Raw genomic sequence first — 12,480 nt, forward strand, 5'->3', positions numbered from 1 at the left:
TTGCTACATCCATATTGTTTCTAATTGGCAGTGATGGATGACATCACAGTAGAACATAACTCCATGTGGAGAAGCACACTTGGAAGGCTTCCATTATGAAGTAAACATTACCCAGCAGAACTGTCAGTCGTGAAATAAGGAATACCTAACAGGAACCAAGGTGAGATGATTTTTCATCCTTATGAGTGGACTCAGCAAGGTCCTGTGTACTCAGCTAGGATAAGAGGAATGGGTATATACATGGTGTCTTCTTTATATTGTCATTTCATCCTGGCTCAAGATGTAATTTTATTTTCATTTACAAAATAGTTGAGATTTTAATTCCCATATTTATAAAGATGAATGATCTGTACTTTTTCTCTTGGGATGCTCGCAAGATGAGGGAGTAGATAAAATGGACTTATTGAAGTAAATGGCAGGAATGTGTAGCCTGTCCAGACAGCATAGATTTGTGATGTCCCTCAGCAAGGTTCATTGACTTAGGAGTAGGAGCAGAGAAAGTAGACAGTGGGAGTTGCTCATAACATAGAACTCTAAATGGGAAGGCTAGAAATTGTAAGCATTGTGTAAAGAATGTGGGTATCAGAATTAGATCTGCCTGAGTTGGAGTCCTGGCTCTGCAGTGAATGAGATGCTTGTTCTTAGCCAAGTTATTTTAACTCTCTGAGCCTCATCTGAAGAAGGAAAACACTAGAACATGTCTTGTAGAACACTATAAATACAAATATAAAATCTATTTTTATCTATCAGTATCTATACTTTGCATAGTCAGTTTCAAGCTATAATTAGTTTACAATACTTTACTTGGTAGTTATTGTTATTAAATGTCATGGCCAATTTATTATTCACTCAAAAATATTTACTGAGTGCCATCTATAACTATAATTTTTTCAACATTAGGATCCAGACAGAAAGTGGAAACAAGTGAACTCCAAATGGCAGTCGTCTACTGAGAAAGCAGGAGGACTTAAAGAGCCTAGTGGGACTGAAGGGGATATTTAATAAAGTGGGAGGAAGGGCAATTTAGAAAGACAGGAAACTGGGCCAGAGAATAGGGTTCTAGAGTCCCAGGTTTGAGATGCAAGAATCTTATGGATGTCTCTATCTAAGAGAATGGTCTTCTGGTGATTGGCTTAAGTGATGTTGGCAGGTCATGGAAAGTGATGTGGTGGGAAGCTATGAAACTAGGAATCAACTGGGGTGAAAACAAGGGGGTTAACATGGTGCAGGATGGGATGGGGTGGAGCAGCGTGGAGGAAAATGGAGCAGGGTCTAAAACTCACTGAGGAAGCTGGGAGCATGTTCTAGAGGTTAGTTTGTGTCTTAGGTGAGGAAATGGAGGTGATACATGATGGTTGAAAGAGGAGACATTATTAAATAAGGACAGTAGTAAAAGAATCTGGGTGTGGCTGAGGGCAGCAAGAAAAATTTCCTGCAGACATATAGTTTATAGGGAGTGGGATAAAGAGTATTTTTTTGTAGCAAAGATTGTATGTGCTGTCATGAGGAAGAAGCCAGTTTTAGTTAGTTTATGATTCAAGGGAAAACCCTAAGACAGAAGGAGATTTGCTCGTAATAAGCACTCTGTTGAGATGGTGGAAGGGGCTGATACTATATTGAACAGAGAGTGGTCTGCTATCTGTTGATTTTATCACCTACTCCTTGTTTTCTAGCTTTCTTTTCTACTGGTCAGGGTTTTATCCCTTTCAAGTAGGAAGGGAGTCCACACAGATAACCACAGTTTACAAAGCATTGGAAAGAATGATTGAAGGTATGGAAGTCAGGGGGCTTCCACTGCCTATTGGCTTTAAGGCTGTATGGTTATAGTTGTGATTCAGAGTCGTGATACAAAGCTGTTTCTGCTGCTACTGCTGTAACCGAATTGCCTCATGCCCATGAAGCAGCAGTCACCTGCCTCCATGCATCTCTTTCCTCTTGCTTGCTAGTAGCCAAAGCAGCAAGAAGATGGCTTCCACCTTACTTCTGCCTTCTACATTGCCTGTGAATGTATCCCACTGGATTGAATTCAATCACATTCAGAATACTAGCTGTGCCTTGGAAATATAATTTTTTGTTTTTCCCCTTCTGACATATAAGAAATTACTTATAAGTTATCAGGAATTAAAGACAAACAGCAATAAAGCATATTAAATACACTCATGTATTAATGTCTTTTTTTGTTGTTGTTATCTAGCTTAGATTATATAGCCTGTTCCTATAATCTTTTCCTTATATCCTCTCATAGGCCACATCCATGCTTAGTGCTCAGAAACCTTGATTTGACTTCGTGGCACATTAAGAACTAAAATATGAAAAATAGGCTAAATAACTGGTTCAGCAAGAAATTCCTTAAAAGTCAGTGTAGTGGACCTTTCAGTGCTGACACACCCCTCCCTACCCGTGCCTAAAACAGTTTAAAGGTCAGTTCTGGGTTCTGTGTTCTGGCAGATTCTTCAGTCTACGTTAGCTGAGACGTCTAAAATTTGGGTGTACCTACATGGGGAAGAAAGGAAGTAACAGGAAGTAACAGGAAGCCACACGAAGCCACACCAGTCGCTCACTCACACCACGGTTTCTTGGTCTCTGCATATCATTATTCCTGCTCATTCACATGTTTGATGATAACACGAAGTGAAAGTATGCTTAGCCAAGTCCGAGTTGTCATTATATCCAGTTTGTAGGCCTGCATCAACCTTTGTGGTATGGCTTAGCTCATATAGAACCACAATTCCTTGAGCAGCTCCTCTTCCTCATCTCTGTTTCTGTCGTTCTCTCCTGGCAAATCCGGGATCCTAGTTAAACTCAGTCTTCCCATTTATTCCGCTCTCGCATATATCCTGCCTATTCAGTATCTTTACTTGGAAGTTGTTGTAGGCAGATTTCTAAGAATGTCCTCCTCAAGATTTCCATCCCCTAGTTAGTTAATCAAACACTGATCTAGGTACTGCTGCAAAGGGACTTTCCAGATGTTATTAAGATATAGATGTTTAAATAGATTATCCTGGATCATTTCAGTAGGCCTAATCCAATCATTTGAGCTCCTAAAAGCTGGTATGTTTCTCCTAGTGGAGTCAGAGAGATGTGGCAGAAGAGTCAGACAGAAGAGATGTGTAGGAGAGGTGAAGAGGCCTGGAAACATTCTCCCCCAGAGCCTCCAAAGAGGAACGCAGCCCTGCCAATACCTTGAGTTCAGCCTTGTGAGCCTCTAAGCAGAGGAACTAGCTGAGCTGTGCTATTGTGTGGACTTCTGATCCGTAGAACTGTGAGGTGATGCATTTGTGTTGTTTTAACATGCTAAGTTTGTGGTAATATGTTATGGCGGTAATAAAAAATAATGCAGAAGTTCAAGACCTCAAACTTAACATATCCAATGCAGAACTTAGGATATTCCAAATCCTTCCACATTGGTTCTTCTCTGGTCTTTCCTCTCTCACTAAATGACACTATTATTCACACACTTGCTTGGGCCCAAAATATCAGAGATATTGTTAGATTATTTCTTTTCCTTTAAAACCCAGATCCAACACTTCACCAAATATTTTTGAATATTTTTCATCTGTTTCTATATCTGACCACCTACAATAAAGTTTAATTTATAAATTAGGCACAGTAAGAGATTAATAATGACTACTAATAAAATAGAACAATTATAACTATACTGTAATAAAAGTTACCGTAAATCTTAGAAATCAGTATATGATTTTTTTTCTTTCCTTATTAAGTTGAGAACTTTCAGCTTTTCACTTAAAGGAAGAAGTTTGTGGCTTCTGTTTGTCATATCCAAATTGCCAGCATCACACCTCTTGTGCTTCAGTTCCATTATTAAGTAAAATACGAGTTATATCAACACAAGCACTGCGATCCTGCCACAGTTGATAACCCAGACAGCTACTAAGTGACTGATGGGCAGGTAGCATATACAGCATGGACATGCTGGTCAAAGGGATGATTCATATCCCGGGCAGGATGGAGCAGGGTGGTGTGAGATTTCATTATGCTACTCAGAATGGCTCACAATTTAAAACTTTAAAACCTATTATTTATTTCTGGAAGTTTCCACTTATTTTCAGACTGAGGTTGACTGTGGGTAACTGAAAGCGTGGAAAGGGAAACCTCAGATGAGGGGGCACCAATGTAAACAAATTTAGGCATCTTTGAGAAGTTTCGATTCATATATGTTTGATGACAATGTAGTTAGCTGTATCCTGAAAGAAAAATGCAGTTCTATACTTTGTCAAAAATTTATGAAAGGTAGAGCTCTCATGGTATAATGAGGCCGTTTCCCAAATAGTCATATTATACTTCTGATTAAAACCTTAACTAATAGTTGTAAGCAATGGAAACTTGGAAATGTTGACCATCAGCCTTTTATTATTGTTATCTGAAACCATCATCTGTCTCTTCCTTAGGTTTGAAAATGATTTTTTTATAGCAAATTCCAAGACTTGTGCGTCATATTTCATTTAGATATTTAGATTTCCTAGAAAGACATTTCTACTTTGGAATTGACTAGATCATATAAAAGCCTTTTTTTTTTTTTTGTGAAGAAGATTTGCCCTGAGCTAACATCTGTTGCCAACCCTCCTCTTTTTTTGCTCGAGGGACATGAGCCCTGAGCTAACATCTGTGGCAGTCTTCCTCTACTTTGTATGTGGAATGCCTCCATAGCATGACTGATGAGTAGAGTAGGTCCATTCCCAGGATCCGAACCCGCAAACCCTAAGCTGCCAAAGTGGAGCATGTGGACCTTTAACCACTCGGCCATGGGGCCAGCCCCTGTAAAAGCATTTTTATAAGTGATAATCAGGGTGGTTCTCAGAAATTTTTCAGGGTGCATGCTGTGGGGAAAGCTAAGATTATTTAATTTTGATATTTATTAACATGTTATTTTGTGTTTTGTAGTTGTATGATGGATTGTGGTACTCAAGAGGGCATCCCGTTGCTTCCTCTTCTAGCTTCGTCATCCTAAGTACGAGTCCAGCTATCTTGCTATATTTTTCCCTAATTACCTTTTTTGGCCTCATGGTACAAGGCCAGACTTCTGGCAGCAGTATCTTCATTTGAGTGGCATAAGTGGGGACAAACTGTTGGCTCTTATGACAACACTAGAGGTTTCATATTGTTGCTCAACTTTTTATTTTCACTTTCTTGGCGTAATGTTTGTGTGAGTTGTTTTACAATTTCTTTCTAAGATTGTTTCTCCCCAAAGCTCAGAGCTTTTGGAACATTTCATCTTCATCCCAAAATGGAAAGGATTTTATCTAAAAGGCTCTGATAATTTTCAGTTTGGGTCGTAGAAGCAGTTGTGTATTCTGAGTAGTAGAAGCAGTAGTTGTGGGAGAAGTGGGGTCCATTGTGGTTGTAGTGGAGACCATTGTAGGAGTTAATATTTGAAGTGCTGAATTAAAGAAGGGAGGATAAATCGAAGGCTATGCAGGGAACAGTGGAGGTCCAGGTGGATAAGGTCTTGGTTAGAAAGGTGGATATGGATAACCTGAGCCGTAAGGAGGAGGGGGTGGTGGAATTCTTCCTGGACCATTGGGTGGAGGAGGGGGTGGAACAAGTTCTGGGCCAAAAGGAACAGGTGGTGGAGGAGGAGGTGGAGGTGGCTGTGGTCCAGGTGGATATGGTCCCCTGAGGCCTCTTTGACTCTCACCAGGCTAAAGGAAAGAAGAAATAAAGAATTTTAAATTAGATATTTCAAACTCAAGTATAAGAAGGTATACTGTCTGTGGCAGGCAGAATTCTAAGTTGGCTCCCGTGATTCCTTCTCCCTCCTGGTGCATGCTGGCCTGACCTTGTCGAGTCAGCCCTTTAAAAATAGGTTCTACAGGTCAGAGACAGAAGAAATTAGAGAGATGTGAAGCTGCAGCGAATGCTTTTCTATTGGCTTTGAAGCAATGAGTCATGTTGTAGAGAGGACCACATGGAAGTAAATAGCAGATGGGCAGTAGGAGCTGGGAGTGGCCCTGGCTCATAGCCCATGAGAAAGTAAGGACCTCAGTCCTACAAACAAGGAAATGAATTCTGCCAACAACCATGCAAACTTGAAACAAGAACATCCTGAGCTCCAGAAGGGAACACAGGCCTGGGAACCCCTTTACAGCCTTTTGAGACCCTGAGCAGAGAATCTAGTCAAGCCAAGGCTAGAGTTCTGACCAAAGAAAGTATGAGATAATAAATGACTTCTTTAAGCTAGTAATTTGTTATGCAGCAATAGAAAACTATTACATGTATCTAAGTCACACAGTCTGAAAATCTATATCAGAGAAAAGGAAGAGTTTCTCCTTTGTCCTCTGAATGCCTAGGCTCTCAATGAAAGCTGACGTAGCATTGAATGGAAAAAAAAAAGATTGTGGGTAAAATTACATCCTTTCCTTATAGTAGAGCCTGTCGTTGGAATCAATTCCAAATGGGGAAAATGCCTCTTTATATCTCATTCAAGAGTTCAGAATTGTTCGAGGCTTTCAACACTAATGTCAAACATGTTATTGAGCACCTGTTTTGTGCAATATGCTGAAGTAGGAGCTGTGGGGATACAAACACCCCTTTTGTTAGTCTACAGACTGAGTAGCTACAATATAAGGCAGTACAAAAATGGCCCAAAGGGGAGGCAGGATGATAGTCTCTGGAGTTTCATGGTGCCACATAGTTCATTTAGATATTTAGGGCTTGAATTCTGTCTCTGCTACTTAGAGATTGTGTGAATGTGGAATCCTTTTTGAACTCTTTTACCTCATCTGGAAAATGACGTTCATAAAATTACTCAGCTCCTAAGGTCATTGTCAGATTTGTTGTGAAATACCACCTGTAAAGTGCCTAGGGCAGTGCTCGGCTCAGGTATAGTACTCAATAAATGTTATGGTCTACTGTTATGTTCACACCTAATATAGTGCTTGCAATTTTTGGAAATGCAATTTTTGGAAATAAAACTAGCTGAAAGTGGTGCAGGAAGCAAATACATTAGGGATTTAGAGTGATTAGTTTTGGATAGAGGAAAGATTAAGGATTGTCTCATTGAGACGGCAGCCCTTGAAAGGAGGCTTAAATAATATAAAATGGGGAGAGGGCGTGCCAAACGGAGGGAAAATATGTGCATGCTCTTGGGTATGGAAGGACAAGTCTTGCTCTGCTGAGGGTTTATATGGGACACACAACTGCATTCCCTTCTGGCTCTCCTCAGACCCTTCCCTTATTTGTTTGTCTGACACTTTGTCCTTGCTAATTCCAAACAGTAGGGTTATCCTAAATCATCTGTCTCCTTAATTCCTAATTGCAGGTTCTTGAACAGTAGTGGCAGAGGTCAGAAGCCCTGTGCCATCACAAGTTTACGGTCCTTCAGCACTGCCCTGCAGTCCTTTCTTGTGTCTTAGATTTGCTCAACCCCGTTCCCCAGAGGCTTATAATTTTCCAAGTTGATGCCAGTTTTGTTAAAGTTCTCCACCTCTTCCTGAGCCCTCATCCGCACCAGCAGGATGGCTTTCCTCCTACTTCTCCAAAATAATGCAAGCAGTTAGAAATGAACTTCACTGATTTACTGGCCACACAATTGTTAAGTCACTGATATCTAGATATTTCCTTTCTTTTTACAAATGTTGTCTCACGGCTCTGTCATTTTTCCCTCTTCCCTCCTGCACTTCAATATGTGCCTTTCAACTGGCTTGTTTTCCTCAGAAAACAAGGATCACTTATGTTCAATTTATGTTGTTTGAAAAAGGTCCACTTTCAACTGTGCATCCCCTTGCTGTTACCACTCTCTCTTCACCTGTTTCCTTGATTGCAAAGCTCTCTGAAAGGGTCGTCTAGGTTTGCTAACCCTACTTCTCACTTCTAAGTAACTCTTCAACCTAGCTGCTTCCCCGACATGCCAGCAAAACTCTTTTATGGGGATCACCAATGAAACAAGAAAGGCCAAAGCACTTCCGTGGAAGAGTACTCAAGTTTGCCCTCTCCACCCAGTGACAGGCTATTGGCTTATGGATGGCCTTCGACCAAGGGCTTACAATCCAAAGGCTAGGCAGGGTGTTTGAAAAGTTCAGGACTTGACTTTTAATTGGCAAAAAAATCAAATCCTTAGTTTGAGAAAGTATTTCACATTATTTTCATTGTTGAGACAAAGAATTAGCTAAAAGTATCCTTGTCTTCTAAGGATATCCTGAAATCGAGCTAAAAGTATAGTTCATGAAAAAAATCTTAGTAGTAAATATCTGTTCTTTTCCTATTCTCTTAACCCAATCACAGTGATTAGCTTCCTTTCCACAACTGGACAAAGGTAATGAACTTGGTGAAAATGATGAAAATACTATGACAGAAAGAAAAACCAGCCTCTCAATAGGCTCTAATTGGAGCTAAGGAGCATTTCCTGGTTTGGGAACAGTCCAGCTAAGACATGGATACTTTGAATCTAAATTTATTTACATTTTAATGGGATTAATAGTAGTCCCTTTGTCAGATTTGCTTTGAGGGTTAAATGAGATAATGTCTGTAAAGCATTTGGAAAATTACCTATAACGGAATGAACACTCAAAGGACTACAAGTGGAATATTACTCGTTATCCTGCCCATACGCAAAGGATGTTCTACCCTTTCCATTTCTTTTTTATTTATATTTTATTTTAATTTTTATTGCAGTATCATTGGATTATAACATTATATAGCTTTCATATGTACATCATAATATATTTAAAACTCTGTGTGGATTACCTCATGTTCACCACCCAAAGACTAATTATAATCCATCACCACACATGTGCCTAATCACCCCTTTACCCTTTGCATTTCTAACATTCAGTAGTTATTAATCATCATGAATCTCATATGATTAAGTTGGAGAAAAGCTTATTTCTACTTAAACTACTTATACTAGACTGCTTGTATTATTGAAACTCTTGAATTTATTTTGCAAAAACAAAAAAATCATTGTTTAGATAATCAAAGCCTGATGCTTTAAGAAAGTGTTTTTTATCTTATGTTCTGAGGTTAATAAAGCATTGAAAATCATCTTTAAGAGCAGGTCAATAAGACATAATATGACCTTTTAAATATGTCCATATATTTTATTGGCTTATCAAAAATTACGTCACATCTATAATGCACTTAGTAATGTGGCCAAGGTCAGGTTGCCGGACTGCTCTATCAACTAACCTGCTTCTATTCAAGTTTCTGAGAGTAGGCAGAAGAAGCATTATTTCATGTTTCAGAAGGATGTAATTTTACGTTACCTGCTTTGTGGAAGTCAGAGTCTTCTGAAAAACAGTTTTTCTCTTTTTCCATTTGATATAATAGATTTTGCAGTTCTTTGGTAAAATTACTCTGGAATTAATTTCCTCTTCCAAATACTGGAATTAATCTATCCCTACTTCGAGACTCATTATCATTCCACTACTTTCAAAAGAAACTTGGGTCGGCCTGGTGGCTTAGTGATTAAGTTCGTACACCCTGCTTTGGTGCCCCGGGGTTCTCAGGTTTGGATCCCAGGCATGGACCTAGCCCCGCTCATCAAGCCACACTGTGGTGGCATCCCACATAAAATAGGGGAAGATTGGCACAGATGTTAGCTCAGGGACAATTTGCCTCACAAAAAACCCCACTAAAAAACAAAAGCTAAAAACTTGTGGCTTTTTTTTTTGTCTTTTGCAACTTTGAATATTTAGTAGCTTTCATAGTGCTTAACCTGGTCCTTCACATGTGGTTAATATAAATGTTTATTGTTTCTCAAAAGTTAGCATGCAAAGATTCTCCTGAGTCTTTGGAAAAATGCATATTTCCAGGTCTTATTCTGAGACATTCTTATTCATTCTGGGATGAAGGCTGGAATACTGTGTGTTTTTTTGTTTGTTTTTCTGTGGGTTTTTTTGGTGAGGAAGATTGTCTCTGAACTAACACCTGTGCCACTCCTTCTTCACTTTTTATATGTGGGATACCACTGTAGCGTGGCTTGATGAGCAGTGTGTAGGTCTGCACCTGGGATCCAAACCTGCGAACCCTGGGCCATCAAAGTGGAGCATATGAACCCAACTACTATGCCACCAGGCTGGCCCTGGAATACTGTGATTTTAATAAGTAAGTCACAATGCTCTGAAGTAGAGGATCCATGAACTCTATGTTGAGAAAAACTTTCTTAACTATCCCATTTTATAGATGAGGGAACAGAGTCCAATCAAATTAAAAAACATATTCAAGGATATTTAAATACTGTCTTTAAGTATATTGGATCAAAAATTTGCACTTAATTTGTTTTACCTACCTGTGAAATTGCTACTGTACAGGGACCTGCATTTATATGTGTCTGTATAATGCAGTCTGATGTTATAGATCTAAACTGTCCAATACAGTAGCCATGAGCCATGTGTGGCTTTTTTTCAATTAAATTAGATTTTAAATTTAAATTTAAATTAAAGCACTAGATGCATCAATGTCTGATAGCTACTAATATATAAGGAAGGGTAACATCATTAATGTGAAAAGAAATCTGAAGTAATAATAGTGAGAAAATGTGAAGACATGATTAATGAGACTTACCGAGAAACATGCTACAAAAGCTAAAAGGCCCAAGACCAAGCACAGTGGTTTCATCCTTATGGTTCTCCCTGAAAATAAGCACAGTGGCTGATCAGCACTCCTTTTCTTTTCTTTTTTGTTGAAATAATTTTTGGGAAGTGTCCCAACCCTTGGTATATGAAGTAGTGCAGGAATAGTACTGAGGCATTTTAAGGAATTTGCCTAATGTTATTTTGGACTTAGATTAATGTGGAACAATATTGGTAGGCTTATACCATTTAACTATAAAATGGTGGAACTAGTTTTCACTTTCGACTTGTGAACTAACACTGAAGACAATGGCAAGAGTTGTTCATAAAGTGTTTTAGACAATAGAAGCTTTTATGAGTAAGATTTTTGATTTCAGAAGTAACAACTTTGAAATGGACAGTTATTTGGATTTGAACATCTTGGTATTTTTAAAGAGTGGTTAAATTATTTTATAGATTACTGCAGACTTGTATTTGAGATGGTATGTTTTAACTAGATCATATGTGTATGTATATATATATATATATATTTTTTTTTTTTTTTGCTGAGGATGATTCACTCTGAGCTAACATCTGTGCCAGTCTTCCTCTATTTTGTATGTGGCTTGCTGCCGTAGCATGGCTACCGACCAGTGGTGTATGTCCATGCCTGGGAACCGAACCTGGGTCATCAAAGTGGAGTATGCCGAACTAGGCCATGGGGCTGGCCCTAGATCATATATTTTAAATTCAATTTCTTGGGACATCTCAAAAATAAGAAAAGAAAAAAAATCACTCTCCTAGATATAGTTTAAAGAAAAATTGTCACATAACGTATATCCTAGTTTTAACAACATTCTATTAAGTTATCGTGTCTGTGATAAGCAGTCTCAAACTACTTCAAAAAAATCCATGTATAGTACATCAAAGACCAGGGCAGAGAAAAGAGAGATGTCTAGATATTTTACTCTTAATTGGCTCAAAATTTACAATATATTTCAAGTCATGATAGCCTGAGTTTTGCGAAAGCAACTCCATGCACCTTTGTGCAGACCGGTTTTCTGACAGTCAGCTCTGCCCATCAGTTGATTGTGTTGGCTGAACAATTCAAGTCTTGAGAGACTAGGAACAAAATTTCACTGAATATTCAATTGCACACCATATGGTTATTTCTTTAAGCATCACTTTTCCTATGACAAATTCTTATAAAAAGTTTTTAAAAACAAAGGCAGACCTAATAATAAAAATACTCTGTAGAACAGTTTTCCCAGAATACATCTGAGAGTATTCTGGGCATTATGAAACTCAAAAAGCATTAAGTACACCAAGGAGAAAAGTTGATTGAGTCTATATTTGGATGGATTAATTGTCCCAGCTGCCCAGCATGAATGCTTTACTCTGACAGAATTTCTCAAAATTTAGTGTGTTTTATAGCTTACCAAATTTCATGTAAGGCACATTTTATTCTCTTGGTGCAAATGAATGTTCTATAAAGAGCCCATGAAAATGGTATCTTTGAATATCAGAAAAATTTAGTATTCAAAGTAAAAATCCTTCAGTTCATTTTTCCGTGTACCTACCGTTCTCAGGGCTGATTATTCTGCTGGTGCAAATGACTCCTGCTGGTTAGCTTTTGAAAGATGACAAATGAAGGTGAGCAAGAACCAGAAATGTCAGCTCTTATATATATTGTAATGGATTTCTATTGGAAAGAAGGAAAAGGCCAGTCAGAAGATCAAATCACTTCTGGGTTGATGTTCTTTAAACAAAGATAGGAAATTCATTGTTGCCAATTTGGCAATCTTTTTCTGCATGTTTTCTTTTCATTTCTGAGGAGCTTTGAGCCATTCTATATTTGGTGTTTCCTGAGGAAACATATTTTATACAGTGAATTATAATGTCCTTTGTCTCAATGAAATAATCTGGAGCTTGCGGTGCTCTATTGCCTCTTTATTTTAAAGAAAAAACATAA

At 38.5% G+C, this 12,480-nt stretch overlaps 2 long non-coding RNA genes across 2 annotated transcripts in view; one reads left to right on the plus strand and one right to left on the minus strand.

Annotated features, from left to right (window-relative positions):
* Nucleotides 1-12,480, plus strand: part of LOC123283794 (uncharacterized) — a 95,137-nt gene that overhangs the window by 23,264 nt on the left and 59,393 nt on the right. The gene's annotated exons all lie outside the window — the stretch shown is intronic.
* On the minus strand, nucleotides 5,228-12,224 carry LOC106835124 (uncharacterized). The gene is made up of 3 exons (XR_011502210.1): nucleotides 12,089-12,224; nucleotides 10,522-10,589; nucleotides 5,228-5,660 (listed from the first exon to the last, which is right to left on the minus strand). It is a non-coding gene; the product is annotated as an uncharacterized lncRNA (long non-coding RNA).

Source organism: Equus asinus, chromosome 3, assembly GCF_041296235.1.
Source record: "Equus asinus isolate D_3611 breed Donkey chromosome 3, EquAss-T2T_v2, whole genome shotgun sequence".
Lineage (NCBI taxonomy): Eukaryota > Metazoa > Chordata > Mammalia > Perissodactyla > Equidae > Equus > Equus asinus.